Source organism: Perca fluviatilis, chromosome 11 (assembly GCF_010015445.1).
Source record: "Perca fluviatilis chromosome 11, GENO_Pfluv_1.0, whole genome shotgun sequence".
Classification (NCBI taxonomy): Eukaryota; Metazoa; Chordata; class Actinopteri; order Perciformes; family Percidae; genus Perca; species Perca fluviatilis.
In genome coordinates this window covers 4,135,796-4,145,862 of record NC_053122.1, presented here as the reverse complement: position 1 = coordinate 4,145,862, position 10,067 = coordinate 4,135,796, and the positions used below count along the sequence as shown (strand labels likewise).

Here is a 10,067-nt window from a genome sequence, read left to right as displayed (position 1 = left end):
CAGCTGGATTAAAAATGGTTAAAATGCTGACAGCTAACTTTAAACGGTGTAAAGGGTGTCTGTATTTCACTGGAGACAATTCCAACAGCAGGACTTTAAGCAGTCTGCAGCTGCTTTCAGAAAAACAACACAGACACTTGAAACTAGTAAGCCTCATGGTGTATTCAAAGTTAGTGTAAAATACCCTATTCCTCAATTTTTTTATTTATCAGTTCAGGCACCGTTTAGGCACCGGTATTGGGGGGGGGGGAGGGGGGAATCCAAATGATACCCAACCCTACTCCTAGGAGAGACGCCATATTTTCGACGATATCGCGGTCAAACGCCGCCCTCCGACTTAACCCAAACCTGGACCTCTGGACGTCCCTGGGCTTCTGACTCCTCAAGTGTACAAGTCTGTCGGAGAAAAGCCAAACACAATGTGTTGTTATTTTTTGATGAGAAACTGAAGGCCAACGATGGCAACAAGAAGGGGAAACTCAGCAGGTCGACTTGTCTGCTTTAGTGTACTTTTTTAACGTTTCTTTTTAACTTATGTTTTCATTTTATTGTTCCAGTTGAAGAGGGGATGTGGCAGCTCAACACTGATGGTGTTCAGAGAAACTAGTACTTGGAAAGTTGTTGTTACAGTATTACTCCTGCTCAGTTTGAATATTGACTTTGATACCAATAAGCAGAAATAACTACTATGTCCCTCATCAAGCTCCGTTTGTATTTTTTTGTCACTTCTTTGTTTCTAAAAGGAGTCTGCTCTGATGTTTAGCTTAAAAACATTTTTACCCTCACAGGACATGGAAAAGTTATTTTCTGGCTGTTAGAAAAAAAGTGTATTTGCTCAAATTATGAAAAGCAAGTTCAGTCCAGACACGGACCTCACTGTGTATATTACATGTACAATATTATACTATATGTATATATTTATGTACTATACTGTATGAGTACCTGTTTAATTTGTTTCAGTTGTGGACTTTGTGCTTTGACTGTTTGTTGTAAAGGATGCGAGTCGCAACACAAACCAAAATAATCTCATTCACAGAAAATGTTAGTGTGGCCAAAACAGAAGTTTTTCTTTTCTTTAATGTTTTTGTCTAGAACAAAATGTTTGAAATGAATGTGTTAATGAAGGAAACTACAGCACGGACTCACTGGGCTCTCTGACATTCCTGAACACAATAAACTGTCACCTTCCCACCACACTCTGCTGCTGTCCCTCTTTATGGTTCCTCTGGACAGGGAAAGTTAGTTAGTTAACTCATCCTGAATAATTCAAAACCAAAACTGTCCATATCATTTATCTCAGTCAATACAAGGTAATCATAAGTTTTATAGAAGGAGGAGATATGTCCGTCTAAGTGAACTATTTGAGAAGTTTAGAGAGGAAATGTCTCTGTGGTGGAACTGATAACTCAGACTTCTAAACATGAAGAAGGACCCCAGACTCTGCTTTATTGTGAAGGCCCAAACACACTGAAAGCCATCATCGTCGAGCCTCATTTTAGTGTTAACTTCGTCCAGACGAGATGAGACTAAATATGTTTGTTGACACCTTTTTTTACCATGACTGAGACGAGACGATGGCGAGACTGCACCAAAGTCCCAAAAACGCTGGCTAAGACTAAATTAACATGCATTATTGTTGACCAAAAAGACGAGACTAAAATGTTTTGCATAAAATCATCATTTTCATTTTCAGTTTTATCTAAACCTGAACCAAACCTTAACCCTAACTACCGAGAGGGGGGGGGCGCTATGAATTTTAACAGGGAGGAAACCGATCTCGACAGAGGAAAAGACTTTGACACAACACCGCAGAACCAGCAGTAATTGAGATATTCTTTTGTTTTTTATATAAAGTTTTGTGTATTACAGATCAGTGGTTGCGTTACACTTTGTTCCAACAACGTCTGTTATTACCTCTCAATTCTATTTTAATGATATTAAGATATAGGCTATTTTAATTAGGAAGTAAAGTGCCTGAATAGACAGTGTTGGGAACGTTACTTTAAAAAGTAATTAGTTATAGTTACTCACTACTTGTTCAAAAAAGTAACTGAGTTAGTAACTGAATTACTCTATAATAAAAGTAACTCGTTACCAGGGAAAGTAACTATTTGCGTTACTTTAAAAAAAAGTTGCTATATGTCAAAGAATTTGGATTTTTTTTAGCAGTTTTCACAAGTCGGTTGAAATGAGTAGAACAGACAGGTGTTTAACGTACATAACTTTCCATATTTATTGCACGTCGACAGACAGCAAGAGGTTTATCCTGCACTTCAAGTATTATCTTTGTAAGAAAAGTAAACAGTTACACCATATAAACTTATATGACGCATATACTTTAACAACATACCTGCCTTTCATACGGTTGACTTCAGCCTGTGTCATAGGTTTTGTTGTGAGGCAGACAGATCTAGCTTTTGCTGCTTGGAGGACTTTGCTCCGAGTCCTTCTTTGCTAGCGGATGGCGAGCTATCATCGGTGGTGGAGGTATCGCTGGTTTTGGCCATGCGTGTGTCGGTGTGAGATGCTTCATTAAATTTCTTACAACGGATGTCGACAAAGTCTTCACTCCTGGACATAATGTACACATTACATGCACGTTCTTGCCTTTGACCACAATTAATTTGAAGTAGTGCTTATATCTCCACCTTGAAAACGCCAACTTTTCATTGGATTGCTCCTGACTCGCCATCTCTGCTGAATCTGTTTAGCTGTTGTGTGTGTGTGTGGCGCGTGTGCTGGCATGTGTGTAAAAACACTGGCTCTGATTGGCTACCATGAAACATGACTCTGCCTTAGCCAATCATAATCGCTTATCTCGTTATTAACCCACCTCCTCACTAGCTGCGAGCCAGGGGTGCGTTCGGATTACACAGTTTATTCAATCAATGCCTAGTAACGCACCGCATTTAACGTCCAGTAACGTTAACGGCGTTGTAACGACGGGAAAAGTAATTAGTTAGATTACCCCGTTACTGAAAAAATAACGTCGTTACCTAACGCCGTTCTTTTAAACGGCGTTATTCCAAACACTGTGAATAGAAATGAGTTAGACTAACTCTCCAAACATGCAGTGCAGCTGCAGAGAAAAACAGCTTTGGGCCAAAGCAGTTAGATGCTTTTATGTGCTTGTTCGGCCATTTAAAACAAGTTTGCTGCGTCAGGTGCTTCCAGTGTGTCTGGGCCTGAAGAGGTCACAAATCAAAAAGGTTGGAAATCACTGGTTTAATCTTTAACAATGCATTTTATAAGATATTTTTTTATATAAAATCTGAAAAGAGTAAGCTAAATGTAGGGGAGTAAAAACCACAATATTTCCCTCTCATTTTGTGTCTTTTATGTCACTTTGTGTTCCTTGTGTGACTTTTTGGTTGTTAAAAAAGCACAATATTTCCCTGTGAGTCTTTGTGTCTTCATGGTTTTGTCTCTGTAGTTATTTTGTGTCTCTATTGGTCTTTTTAGTAACTATAAGAGACATTAGCATGAAACTATAGCTGTCAGATAAATGTAGTGGAGTAAAAAACACAATAGTTCCCTCTGAAATGTATCCAAGTAGAAGTATAAAGTAGCATAAATGGAAAAGTACCTTCAAACTGTAGTACAGTACTAGAGTAAATGTAGTCCGTTACTTTGCAGCGCTGCTGTGGGACTGACCTGAAAGGTCCTGGAAGAGAAAACGGAGCTGCAGAAAGTAAAGAAGGCCACACTGACACATCAGAGGACAACAGACAACACTTGAGGCATAATAACATTTATTTATTGTTTATAATTAAATGATTTCTCCATCTTTCAGTGGCAGCCATCGTATTACTCCACAGGACAATAACATGTGAGTAAATATACATCAGGAGTCATTAAAATGATCCACATTGTCTTCATGTTTTAAAATTTTCCAAGAAAATAAACAATATCTAATCTAATAGTAGATAAACATGTTAATATAAGCAGGAAACTGTTAACCCGGTGTACAAATATGAAAAAAGTAAACTGGGTGCAATGAAAATATATTTAAACATTTATCTGAACCTCCTTATATTTGAATTTGTATTTTACAGAAACAATTGATTATGATTTAGTTTCTTTATGATTCAGTAGGACAGAACAATATGAACACGTATACACATCAATACAATAACTCATTAACATTCAGTTTGTTTTTCAAATGTCAAAGAAAATAAATGGAAGAGCAGATAAAAGAAACTTAAAAACGTAACAAGAAACTAATATTCCTGTTTTAAAACCTGTATTAAACAATGTAAATATAGTTTAACCTTTTTATGAAAAAATAATAGTTAAATGATCAGAATAGAATATAAAAATATCACATTTTCAGTGTTCAGGTTTTTTTCTGGTATTTAAGGTACAACTGGGCAAGAAAAAACTATTAAAGAAAAATACACAGAATGCATAATGGCTTAAAATATAGGACAAATGTTAATGCTGAAATATGTAATTCGTCACAAATAGCAGCTTTAACCTACTAAAAGATACATCAATCTTCAATATGATTATGTAAAATAAACATCAATTGTGTTATCATCTTTGTTACAAACCTCTTATAATACAAAAAAGTTACAGTAACTGCCAAACCCCAAAACCAAGTACTTAATCATACTTCTTTAGTATATAATCAGAGTATATTCAAAGTACTAAATAGTTTCATTAATAAAAAAGAGAACAAACATCTGTGGCAACAATTAATGGCACCAATGCTCCAGCTGACAGAGGTTATTAAATGGCGTGTGTCAGAAAAGAAGCTTCATTTCTCAAATTTTCAACAACATTTAGGTTATGTAGTTCTTAGCCATTAAAAAAAAAAAAACATTTTGCCATGAAGTTTGTAGCAGTCAATTAATGAATTATTTTCAACTGAACAAAAAATGTATTTAATCTAGTGCCAGCTGGCAAAAAGTCAAGCCGGCTACATTGCATGCGTAGCATTTGCAGAGCGGACGTTCCAAAACTACTCTTCCACTATATTCAATGAAACTGGTGACACCGTACAGAGGGCGAGCGTAGTGGTGCGAATGCTCTGCAGAGATCTGCTCTACAAGCCTAAAAATAGGACAGTCTATTCTTCTACTCTTCTATTTTTCCGCGATGTGTATGCGTCCCTTTTACACAGAAAAGGATCATAAAGTGTCTATATTTATTTTTAAATTAAACTACCGATATAAAGGAAACAACTTAATGACTGTCAATAAGCATATTGGCAGTTTCATTTTGAAAGTTTCTGTTTTTATTTCTTGTTTCCCTCCCCAGTTGACAGTAGATTGATGTTTGACAGCTCTGTGCCGGCTCCAAAAACTGAAGGAACAACAATCCCAAAGCAAAAGCTCTCTGTCTCGCCTGTGACACACAACCATAGGCCGTGTGGCGCAGAAGGTGTAGATGGTTAAAAGATACATTCTGCGGCACATGTGTTCTTCTAACGGTCCGCATACGTTACGCATTCAATGTAGCTGAAGCGCAAGTGCTAACATGCTAAAGTTAGCATAATATATGACAAAATGATAGCATGTTACCACCATAACAATACAAAATGTACACATTACTGTTAATACTCTCAACATACTAATTGTCTTACAATTGCTCAGCTGTCTTTTTGACTTATTTTTCATCCATTAAATCACTTTTGTTCTGGTTTATACTAACACATGGCTGCAGCCATGGCATGTTCTTCACTCATATCCAAAGAAATTTGCATATATCTTAAGCAAACCTTTCTTTTTTTTCTCTCCTATTTTTCTTCAGACAATTCTTCTTCTGTTTTTGTGAGTTTATCTCGTTTAGCTACTTTGCAGATGATTTTTGCCTTTTCCTTCATTGCCTCCAAAGACTGAATTCGAGCCGTGTAACCCTCTTTTGCCTCTGACTTTTCTCCCTCAATCAGCATGTCGATGTACTCTGGAGTGGTCAGAGGGTTAGGCCTCAGCGCGATTTCTTGCAGACGAGTTATAGATCGGGCCGACTGATCCATTAGGGATACGATCATGTCTTGAAGGTGAACAATCTCTTCCTCTTGCCTCTCAATCAATTCCTGAACAGTCATCTTTTCTTTTGTAGCTTTTTTGTACTTTTCTTTTAGCTCCAGCAGTGTCTGCTTCTCTTTTTCTTTAACATACTCCCAACTGTATGTTTGGTTGAAATGCACATTCCACATGCATTTTCCAGGGCAGACTGTGCACCTCCTTTTCCTATCCATAGATGCACAGACCCATTTTTGATCATCATCTGCTATCGTACACGGGTAGTGGCATGTTATTGAACATTTCTGGCAGTTGGTAATGTACTCTCCTTTCTTTGTGAGCTGTTTTTTGACTGGCTTGATAACGTCCACCTCAATCTCAAAGTTTTCATTTAAAGTCATGGCTGTTTCATGCTCTTTAAGCTTTTCTTTGGTTGTCCTTATTTCTTCAAGTTTTGCTAATCCAGCTTTAACTTGCGGTAACAAACCTTCAACTGCTGTTTCAAGATGCTTTCGTTCTTTTAAAACCTCTTGGGTCATGAGCAAGCTTTTGGTTGTCATTTTGTTCAAAGCAGTGAAGAACTTCAGCATACTTTTGGCACCCATGTTCCAAAACATTTCATCAAAGTTGTCATCATCCTCATCAGATTCCTCATCACAGGCCCTGTCACTGCTGCTTCTGTTATCTGCAAACAATGCAGAGTTGTTGAACTTGAAGTGAACTGGAAGCCCTATATCATTTTTTGGACATGGAACCCCAGAGGCGCTAATTGCCTCCAGAACCGGTGGCTGTTTGCCATCTGCAAAAGTGAGAAGCATCTGAATGTTCTCTGCCACATTTTTGCCAAAATGGAGAGGACCCGGAGTCAAACACATATCGTTGCGTTGCTGTTAGACGTGCAAGGAGAGGCCGGGTAACAAAACACACTGCATCAATCTCACTTACCCCATTAGCAGAGGTAAAAGCCTCCTGATTTGCTCTGTGATCTCCCTGTCTCTTCCTATTCCTCTTGTGTCCCCAAACCCTGGTGTGTCCACAATGGTCAGAGAGAAGGGGACTTTAAACCCCTCTTGGTAGTTGATTTTGTACACAGTGGCTTCAGATGTCTGACTTTCAGATTGTGATCTTGTCTGATCCTCCTCAATTAATTTGAATCTGAAACTGTCCTTCCACTCCACACCAACAATGTAGTTGATCATTCCATTGATCAGAGTAGACTTTCCTGATCCAGTTGCTCCAAGAAGCATTATTGTGCGATTTTGCCTCATGCTTTCTTTGCCAAGGTTATACATCCCGGCACCCATCCACATCCATATCTTCTTTTTTCAGAGGCAGTTTGTAAACTGATGGAGATTCAGAAGCTATACTCTTGCTAATATGTTTGAGGAACTCGGCAAGACGTGCAAATTCACGTTTTGTTGTGCAGACATTAACAGTGATGCTTTCTTTGCTTCTACCAGCTACACCACAATCACATCTGACCCTGACAACATATTCTGTCTCTGACTGAAGCTCTGATGTTATTACCGCTTTTCGTTCGAGCGCATCATTTCGTTCCATTGGAGATCTTCCTCTTTAACACCGCTGTCTGTTTTGGCGAACTCCACGATGTTGCTCAAATTATGGACATCTTGTCCAAGCTCACCAGGTTTCTCCCAGCTAACTGATATCTCTCTTGAATTTGGTTCGACTTCAGGTTTTCCAGGAGGGCTGCAAGGTAAAGTTTTAGTGGAACCAGTGACTTCATTGGCTGGTCCAACACCTACTGAGGTCACTGCTCTGCATCTGAACATATACTCTGTGTTAGGACTCAGATCGCTCACTGTGACTTCTTCAGCTTTTGATGCTGTCTTCTGTTTCCATCCATCCTCTCCACTGACACAGTACTCAACAGAGTAGGAGGTGATGTCCTCTGCTCCAAATCTGGGTGGAGAAACCTTCAGAGTCACACTGTTGTGGTTTATATCACTTACTGTCACTGTTTCAGGCTTTGAAGGCGGCTCAAAGTTCTCACTGACAGGAAAGCCTTCTTTATAAAGGTAGATGCTTGAACCTTTCTGTGTCTCATTTGTTGAACCCACTGTCAGGAACTTAATCTTCTTGTTCTCCTTGTTGGCCTCTGCAAAGTCACTGAAGAGCTTTGCTTTACGCTGCATTTCTTCTGCTACTTCTTTTGAGGCGTACCATTGTTCCTTCTCTACATCTTGGGTATGTGCACCTTGAGGGTATTCTGGTGTTTGTTTTAAGTAGTTTGATAAAGCTGAGAGGTACGGTTCAGCACTTTCAAGTGAGGTGAAGACAAAACACACAGCATGTTTAACACTGAGACTTTCCTCATCAAGACCATTTTGAGAAGGGACAATCTTGGTGTTTTTCATCATGTTGGTGAACGATTTTAACATGCAGATTTCTCTCTCTTTACAGTCCATCCACTCGTTCAGGTGTTTGCTGTTGAAAGGAGAAGAATGTCTCTTCTTCAGGATCTCTGCGAGCCCAGCCTCCTCTTCTCCTCTTCCTCGGATTGACGGAAGTTTCTTTGCCAAGGTTCGTTGGAATTCCAGTTTGAACTCAGAGGACATTTCTTTAAAACTTTTAATCTTTTTGCCAATCTGTGGGAACTGCTGTGCAGTGGTGGTCCTCAGTGCATCATTGCACCTCATTTCCAGCTCATCGAAGTCCTCCAGGACTCTCTGTGATTCTTGAACTAATCTTATACTTATCTGACGGACAAGTTTGGCAGCAGAAGAATCTAAACTTGTCAGTGGCAACAGCCAGACCTTCATTGGTACGGCATTTTCTCCGTTGGCTCCCAACAATTTTGGGAGGCTTTGGTAGACTTCTACTGCATCCTGAAAGGATGTAGGAGATTTCTGAATTGAAAAGTCTCCAAAGAATCTGCAAGAAAATTTGTCAACCTTTTCTCTGTCCTTGTCTTCCATTTTCAGCGAACCTTCACCCTCTATCACAAAGCAGGGAATCTTCTTGATCATCACCTTCAAGTTGCCCTGAATGTCTTGATGATCTTCCTTTTCGGACACCTCACGGTCAAAGACAAAAATGCTTGTGCCCCATAAAGGACACCTGTGACTACATGTGTTGCTAACCCTTTGTCAAAGATATCTGGATACTTAATATTGCCTCTTCCAAGGTGATTCATCGACAGTTCCCGGAACTTTGTGGTAGCTTTGTATTTCAGAGTTACTCTGGCCTGATTTTTGATGCCTTATGATCATTCAGGTATTTGGCCGATCCTTCAACCTTGACCAGTCCACCTAAAAAACTTGCTTTCAGAGAGGCTTCAACTGTTAGCGCTGAGGATTTATCCTCAATTGATTCAGAAGCAACTATCTCAAAGTCACTGTTTTGTTGTGGTCTTTCTCTTGTATTTTTTTCCAAGTCATCACAGTCCCACAGTGTCATGCCTGCCAGAAAAGAATTAAAGGAAGTTAGACTGCCTTTTACTGCATGATATAAGCTTGGTTTATACTTTTGTTGTTCAGTTCCATTTAATAACTTTACATGTGGATCCTTACCAGGGACGAGTGAATCTTGGCGGCAGTCGCAGCATCCCGAGGCTGAATGGCCGGCCGAGCGGCCACCTCTATCGTTCTGCTGGCTTCAGCCATCCCTTAGTCTAGACTAGAAAAAAACAGAAGGTATGTTAGTTTACTGCTCATCATCTTTTCTGACATCTTGTATAGTTGCTTTAACAAAGACAAGCTCCTCTGAAGTCAAGAGTAAATAAAACATGTTGCTTTTTGGTGAACACTTTAGGATGCCAATTTAAGGGATAGTCTGAACCTTTGCAGAGGGAGACTGAATGGGCATAAGAATACGGATATTCTACGGTTAATGAAAATGTGCAGTAGGAAGGGCTGTCTGACGGCAAGGTAAAGTGTGAAAACATTCTAAACATATTGTCTACAGCAACTGATATAGATATTTTTAGGTGTCTAAAATGCGTTTAGCTGCTGCCCCAGTCCACAGCAGTACATTACTTAGCTTCCACATGGGTACTCCTGCCTGCTTCTCCAAACTGGGGGCGTGCCGACCACCATCTACTGAAGCTAATACACTGACTATGGAGAAGTAGCTCAT

At 39.4% G+C, this 10,067-nt stretch overlaps 1 pseudogene; it reads right to left on the bottom strand.

The window, feature by feature from the left end:
* Positions 1-7,492: 7,492 nt before the first annotated feature.
* LOC120568534 lies at positions 7,493-10,067 on the bottom strand (annotated as a pseudogene).